The following is a 6,564-nucleotide window of genomic DNA, read 5'->3' as shown; positions in this document are numbered from 1 at the left end:
CACTAAAAAGAAACAAGGCAACAGTGAGCCGAACAACTGGCGCGCGCATCACCACAGCACATGTAACCCCGTAACGCGATACTTGGTGGTTATGAAAGATGGTGAATACTGGCTACCACTTGAAATTTTAACAAAGAGAATTAACAAAGAGCTTAACAAATATCTAAAATACAAAGAAATGTGATAGTCTGATAATAGGAAGGCCACCAGCCTCGCTGTATCGTCAATGTCCGATGCTGGATAAATTTTTCACTAATTTCGAATACACAGCATTACACTTTCCGTCCTCATAGAAACTATACTGCATACATATAATATATTCTACCCCCTCTATTAAAAAAACACATACGCAGGAGATGTACTCCAATGGTGTACTTTATATGAGGCCGTCTTTATTTATATATTTTTTGTCGCGAAATCAATGCATTCGCTTATCACACTCGTTAGTCCTCTCGCACAGCGTGTCGCGTAAAAATGAGTCCGCTCTTCATAGGGTGTTGACTTCTCCAATGAAAAGAACACGGTTAGTACTCCTGTCTCTGATGTAGAAAATGAACGGGTGATCCACGGTGAACTCAATGGGTGGCGGCGGGTTGTAGTGGGCCGACAGCGGAACGAAACCAAGCCCAGTGACGGCGGTCGCGATGGTTCCTTCCTCGTTTACCTCGACGGCAGCCTTGTGGAGCACGTCGGATATGACCAGCGGCACGGCCTCGCTAATACCGCTGAAGTCGGCCGATCCTCCAAACACCGAGTTCAACTTTATGGCCTTCATCGCAGGCACTAAGCCGTAGCTCAGGCTCATATCAAACTTGGGAAGTTGCAGGATGACGTCTCTGAAGCTCAGCCTGCTGCCCACGTCTTCGAGGGCGGCTAGCGACAGGCCGTTCCTGACCGCTGGGAGCCCAGTGGCGTTGTCCGGAAGCAGGACCACCATGGTGAACCGGTCTCCCTCGTACGGTATCTCCAGGGCCGACGCGTGGAGGGGTTCCACCCTCGCGTAAGGGAATCGCGCCCTCAAGTGCATCGCCGGCTTGCTCACCTCCGTGGTTCCCAGGTTGAGGAAAGGCTTGTTTATGGTCCTGTGGGCGTCGAACTTGGTTACCCAGGTACCCTTGAAGTATACAGCATTCAGGATGAAGAGCACGATGTCCAGCGGCTGGCCCTCCGGTAGAATGCCGGGAATTTTGCCCCTTGTCTTTTCACGTACCCATGCGTTGACTTCGGCCGCCACCCTGGGGCCATCCTCAACGAAGTTAGCCGACCTCAAGTCCGCGTCAAAGATTTCGCGAAGCTGTTGCTTGTAGCTGTCAGATATGGGGAAGCGATCCTGCGCCAGAACCACGTTGGCCACGTCAAGAGTGACATTCGGCGAAGCAGATAGTTCCAGGATGTTTTTGTACGCCGCGAGCAACCTGCTTCGGTCTGTGAGGCCCACATCGGTGTGGCCGAACACCGAATTCAGCTCGGACTCGGATCCTCCCCTTGCGCCGAGGTAGGCCATGCCGAACGCGGCTGCAATGCTAGTCGGCGAGAAGAAGACATTTGACGAGGGATTCTCGGTCGCGAGTTCCTTGAGCAGATTGACGGCGAACTGGTTGTGGGCTCTGGCGAGAAGCGTGGAGTCGTCGGTCTCGCAGTGGGCTACGACGAGAGCCGACGCGAGAAAGAGAAATTTAGCGACCATCGCGAGTGTATACGAACGCCTATAGTCGCGGGTTTCTGAGTCGCCTCTTTTTAAACCGAGTCGCGGTGACCTCATTTTTTTTTTTGATAGAGAGTTTGTTTTTCTTGGGCGTCGCGAGCACCGACGAGGATCTCGGATTTCACCTCTTTGCAGACACAAGGCTAGACGTTCATCCGCCTCAAGTGTATGCGATTGCCTCAATCTTTGTCAGCACTTGGGGTTTATCTACGTCAGTAGCACGCGGCAGTTTATTTCCATCGCCTGAAAGACAGCTCGGATGGATGCACGCCACCGACTGCGAAAGAAGTATACGACGTGCTTCAAAAAAAGAAAAGAAAGAAAGAAACATCTGATGTCGCTAGACAGTCGGTAAAGGCGTTGGTTCTTCTGCCACATAATGAAGGTCTTTAGTATTCTGCTACCCACCCATCGACCCCTTGTTGTAGCCCTTGTGCCTTTTCTGTATTGGCAGATAGTAATTTAATGTCATTCATAACAAACGTCAATCGCAGATGTCAATGCCGTCTAAGAACCCTGAGTGCGTCACAACAGAGTTGCCTGCTGAGATGCACTGAAACTTGAGTCGCCGGGCATCAGTTAGAGTTACTAGGGCAGCGGGGAAAAACCTTGGATGAACGTTCAGCTGCAGCATATTTTCGTGTGCCTCGTGTCAACTTGTCTCAAGGTGCGCTGAGAAAAAAAAAAACTCGTCGTCAGCTTTGCAGAACGGATACAGTTTCACATCGTCAGTCAGCAGGTCCATTTCAAGCCATGACGAAGACGCTTCTGTGGTGAAGAACAAGGACACCAGTGTCGAATTTCATTGTGTCAGCGTTCGTGTGTGTTACCCAAATGACTTTGTGTACTAAAGCAATGATATGAGCATCAAATACACCACAGCGTGGAACTCTGGATTGCCTGGGGTTCGCTAACGTGTACCTTAGTGTAAGCACACGGGTATATTTGAAAATCTGGCACCATGGCGAGAATGACGCTGTTCTCACTGGACTCAGCAGTTTGACACCTGAGCTGCCAAGCTAAGACAGCCGGCTCCATGTTGTTCACTGGTTAGCTGGTTCGTTGGTTAACCGTCTCAAAGCGACTTAATGCGGGACGCCGTAGTGGAGAGCCCCCGATAACTTCGTCGATTTCTTGTGATTTAACGGGCACCTACACCACGTAGAAGTCAGACTTATAGCATTTGGCCTCCATCGAAATGTGGCCGCCATGGCCGGGATCGAACCCACGTCTTACGCTTCGGCACCTTAGTAACAGAGCCACGTGTGCGGGCGTGTGCACACCACATGCATTGTCACTATAAATACACTTCGTGAACGCCAAATCACGAGCTGAAGAATAGAGTGGAGGTGTCGACTTGCATATTTCTAATCCCTAACATTTTGTACAACGTAAGGCTCTGACAAAATGCGGTTACACATAACGACATGTCACAAGAAGTATTCCGATAAAATGGTTGCGGCACTGTGAAAAGGTGTTCGCGTGGTTTGAAATGATCTATGGTTATCGCGGAAACCGAGGGTACAGGCTAGGCTTGACGCTGTATTTTCTTCCCCCTTTTTAAGAGCCCAGCGAAAGCTCTTAAACGTTCTTTTTCTTTTTTCATTATTTGTCACGCCTTGCTTCGCCTTTGCAAGTATTGATGTAAACGTAAATCTCTTCTCAATGTTGAAACAAGCGAGTGACAGAATACCGCTTCAAATATGTGATGATCGACATGTCATACGTCGATTATCACATATCTTCACTGCCAGAGATCTTTGAATGGTTGGCGGAAAAAAAATTTTATTGGCCCTCAGGCAGCAGAGCTCTTGTTTTCAATTAATGCAATAAGACCATGATAGTTTAAAAATAGTGGGGGAAGGGTAGGTTCTCAAGCGACATAATTTATTAACATAGTTGGCATTTGTTGCACTATACTTTGCACGACACGCTAAATAAAATCCCACTTGTTTTCATCAATATAATTAAAAAGTAACATTAAAGATTCTTCAGAAAAGTCCTGATTCCCGATGTATTTGTTTCTATGAAAATGATTATCTAGATAAAGGCGATAGCATTTTTCTATAAACTGAGAGTTAGGAGGCCATTTCAGTAGTACGTTTCACCTAAAGAAACAGAAAACCGGTACAGCAAATTGTGCATTGATTGATTGATATGTGGGGTTTAACGTCCCAAAACCACCATATGATTATGAGAAACACCGTAGTGGAGGGCTCCGGAAATTTTGACCACCTGGGGCAGCAAATTGTGCAACCAAGAGTGACGTATTGAAGGTCTCGTTAGAGCCGATGGCGCCACACTCGTTATTGACGCGTTTTGCAAGTTCGGATGTCTCGCACGTGTGCTTGAAGTGGTGATCGAACTTGGGAGGTTCTTAAGAGGCATGAAAAACAAAATGTGGAAGGAGAGAGAGAGAGAGCAAAAAAAAGGTCCTGGTCTGCCTTAAAAAATAATTGTAGGGATTTCCAAACGCCCGAAACCATGATAGGTTTATGAAAGACGCCGTAATGGTGTGCTTCGAAGCTTTCAGTCATCCCGGGTTCTTTAACGCGCACATAATTTTAAGCACATGAGCCTCAAGAATTTTAACTTCCAACGAAAACATGGCCGCTGCGGCTGGGATTCTGTCCCTCCACCTATGGGTCAGCAGCCGAGCATCATAACATTAAAACACCATGGCGGGTCAGGTCTGTCTATTTTATTTACAAAAAAAGGTCGTAAAATGACTTGAATTGATCACCCAAAAGCAGTGTCACTGACTTGATGTTTTTTTTTACTATTATGACCCCTAATAATTGATTCCTTGCGATGTTATAGACTGGCTGCATGTCTGTTCTCCGTCAAAATGTGATTGACACGTACACAGAGGCGTGCCATTACTGTTGTCATACAATTTTCATTCTTATTACATGCACTGGTAGGTCGCATACGCATAAACTGTTGGCTTTGCCAGTAAAAAAATACATTAGAGGTGTACTAAAAGAGCGTGTTTTACCTAAAGATCGTTCTTTATTACATCGCAAAGTCATCGCATATCCTTTTCATGCTCGTAAATGCTCTCGCAGTATGTGGTGCAGAAAAAGGACCCCACTCATCATAGAGCTTTAACCTCTCCGATGACGAGAACCTGGTTGGTGCTCCTGTCTCTGACGTGGAAGGCGAACGGGTGATCCACCGTGAACTTAATGGGCGGTGGCCGATTAAGCTGAGCCAACACAGCCATGATACCAAGCCCAGCGACCGTGGTCGCGATGGTTCCTTCCTCATTCACTTCGACAGCAGCATTGTGGCGCACGTCTGATATGGCGAGTGGCACCGCTGAAGTCGGCCGATCCTCCAAACACAGTGTTCAACCCAATGGCCCTCATCGTGGGCACTAAGTTGTAACTAAGATTCTTACCAAACTTTGGAAGCTGCAGGATGACGTTCCTGGAGCTTAGCCTGCTGCTCACGTCTTCTAGAGCGGCAAGTGACAGGCCGTTCCTGACTGCTGTGAGTCCAGTGGCGTTGTCCGGAAGCAGGATCACCATGGTGAACCGGCCTCCCTCGTACGGTATCTCCAGGGCTGACGCGTGGAGGGATTACACTCTCGCGTAAGGGAATCGTGCCCTCAAGTGCATCGCCGGCTTGCTCGCCTCTGTAATTCCCAGGTTGAGGAAGGGCTTGTTTATCGTCCATTTGGCGTCGAACTTTGTTGCCCAGCTACCCTTAAAATATACAGCGTTCAGGATGAAGAGCACGATGTCCAGCGGCTGGCCCTCCGGTAGGATGCCGGAGATTGTGCCCCTTGTCTTTTCACGTACCCATGCGCTGACTTCGGCCGCCACCCTGGGGCCATCCTCGACGAAGTTTGCGACCTCAAGTCCGCGTCAAAGATTTCGCGAAGCTGTTGCTTGTAGCTGTCAGATATGGGGAAGCGATCCTGCGCCAGAACCACGTTGGCCACGTCAAGAGTGACATTCGGCGAAGCAGATAGTTCCAGGAGGTTTTTGTACGCCGTGAGCAACCTGCTTCGGTCTGTGAGGCCCACATCGGTGTGGCCGAACACCGAATTCAGCTCGGACTCGGATCCTCCCCTCGCGCCGACATAGGCCATGCCGAACGCGGCTGCAATGCTAGTCGGCGAGAAGAAGACATTTGACGAGGGATTCTCGGTCGCGAGTTCCTTGAGCAGATCGACGGTGAACTGGTTGTGGGCTCTGGCGAGAAGCGTGGAGTCGTTGGTCTCGCTGTGGGCTACGGCAAGCGCAGACACGATAAATGGAAATCTGGTGAGCGTCGCAGGTGTTTAGGAATGCCTGGCCGCCGGCATCCAAGTCGTCTCTTTTTAAACTTATTCGCGGTTACTTTTGTTTCCTTTTCGCCACAGAATTGGTTTTTCTTGAGCGCCACGAACATAGGCGCAGCTCTTCGATTGCACCCCTTTGCACGCACAACGCTTCTGTTTTCTCAGCACTTTGTTCACATCAACGCCTTCGGGGGACGGCATTTCATTTCTACCTCTGCGAAAGACAGCTCGGGTGAAAGACCTGTAGCCGATGACCGCGAGAGAAGTACATAGTGCCTCGGAAAAAAAAAACGCCCGATGTCGGGGACAGTTGGTGACGCCGTTGGAAGAGCGATCGCATAAAAGAGATTTTTAGTATTTTACTGCTTACCCAACAACATAACGCGCAAACAAACTAAGACTTACAAGAATGAAACTTCCACTTTATTGAAAGCTGCCGTGTTACATCTGAAGTTTCTATGTTTCGGCTTATGGTCACCAAACTCTCCTCCCCACCCCTGCCAATGAAAAAAAAAAGCTCCAATCGAAATTGCGAGTGCTACTGCGTAGCCCAAGGGTTTCATGCTCA

General features: G+C 48.7%; 1 pseudogene across 1 annotated transcript; it reads right to left on the bottom strand.

Moving 5' to 3' along the window:
• Positions 1–372: 372 nt before the first annotated feature.
• Positions 373–5,948, bottom strand: LOC119169498 (iripin-2-like; annotated as a pseudogene). The gene is made up of 4 exons (XR_012892153.1): positions 5,109–5,948; positions 4,818–5,026; positions 2,114–2,147; positions 373–1,848 (listed from the first exon to the last, which is right to left on the bottom strand). The product of XR_012892153.1 is annotated as an iripin-2-like (transcript).
• Between the last annotated feature and the right edge of the window lie 616 nt (positions 5,949–6,564).

The sequence above is a fragment of the Rhipicephalus microplus genome, chromosome 2 (genome assembly GCF_043290135.1).
Source record: "Rhipicephalus microplus isolate Deutch F79 chromosome 2, USDA_Rmic, whole genome shotgun sequence".
Lineage (NCBI taxonomy): Eukaryota > Metazoa > Arthropoda > Arachnida > Ixodida > Ixodidae > Rhipicephalus > Rhipicephalus microplus.
The sequence above is the reverse complement of the archived record's forward strand: the minus strand, read 5'-3'. Positions and strand labels throughout refer to the sequence as shown.